The 968-nt window shown below is 39.8% G+C and overlaps 1 non-coding gene across 1 annotated transcript; it reads right to left on the bottom strand.

Moving 5' to 3' along the window:
• Nucleotides 1-464: 464 nt before the first annotated feature.
• LOC121205565 (small nucleolar RNA R71) lies at nt 465-571 on the bottom strand. The gene has a single exon (XR_005900641.1). It is a non-coding gene; the product is annotated as a small nucleolar RNA R71 (small nucleolar RNA).
• Between the last annotated feature and the right edge of the window lie 397 nt (nt 572-968).

Raw genomic sequence — 968 nt, 5'->3', positions numbered from 1 at the left:
ATGATATTCAAACCACAACCGAGGAGATGGCTGAAAATCAGGAAAATCCGCTACCTCCTGCGATTGCTGTTGATCCAGTAAATCAGAGTCCTGCTCCGTGCACTATGTATGATTATGCTAAATTGAATTTAACAGGAACTGAGTCAAGCGTAGTTAGGCCTGCTACTGCTGCAAATAATTTTGAACGAAAACCTAACACGATTCAAATGATACATCAATTTGTTTAGTTTGATGATTTATAGGATGAGGATCCAGACAATCACTTGACAAATTTTTTGGAGTTTTGCGACACATTTAAAATCAACGGCGTTTCTGACGACGCCATACACCTTCGTTTGTTTCCATTTTCATTGAGGAACAAAGCTAAATAGTGGTTGAACTCATTACCACGAGGGTCAATCACTGCTTGGGAACAAATGACTGAGAAGTTTTTACTTAAATATTTTTCGCCGGCTAAAATGGCTAAGTTGAGGAATGACATCTCTTCTTTTGTGCAGATGGATCTAGAAACACTCTATGATGCATGAGAGAGATAGAAGGATCTTTTGAGAAGGTGCCCTCACCATGGGTTACCACTTTGGCTACAGGTTCAGACGTTTGACAATAGATTGAACCCCTCAACAAGGCAACACATCGACGTAGCCACCAGTGGAACTTCGAATAACAAAACACTTGAAGTGGCTTACGAATTTATTGAAGAAATGTCACTGAATAACTATCAGTGGCAAGTTATGAGGACAAAGCCGATGAAAGTGGCCGGTGTTTTCAACCTTAATGCGGTTACTATGCTATCTAACCAGGAAGAACTCTTGAATAAAAAGATTGACAGTTTGTGTGGTTCTACTCAGGTACATCCAGTTATGAGGTGTGATTCAAATGAAGGAGGAACACACATAGAATATCAATCCTTCAGCCCCAACATCGAGGTGGAACAAGTCTAATAGATGGGTAATAATAATTCTAGATCT

The sequence above is a fragment of the Gossypium hirsutum genome, chromosome A08, assembly GCF_007990345.1.
Source record: "Gossypium hirsutum isolate 1008001.06 chromosome A08, Gossypium_hirsutum_v2.1, whole genome shotgun sequence".
Lineage (NCBI taxonomy): Eukaryota > Viridiplantae > Streptophyta > Magnoliopsida > Malvales > Malvaceae > Gossypium > Gossypium hirsutum.
This window is presented reverse-complemented; position numbering and strand designations above follow the sequence as displayed.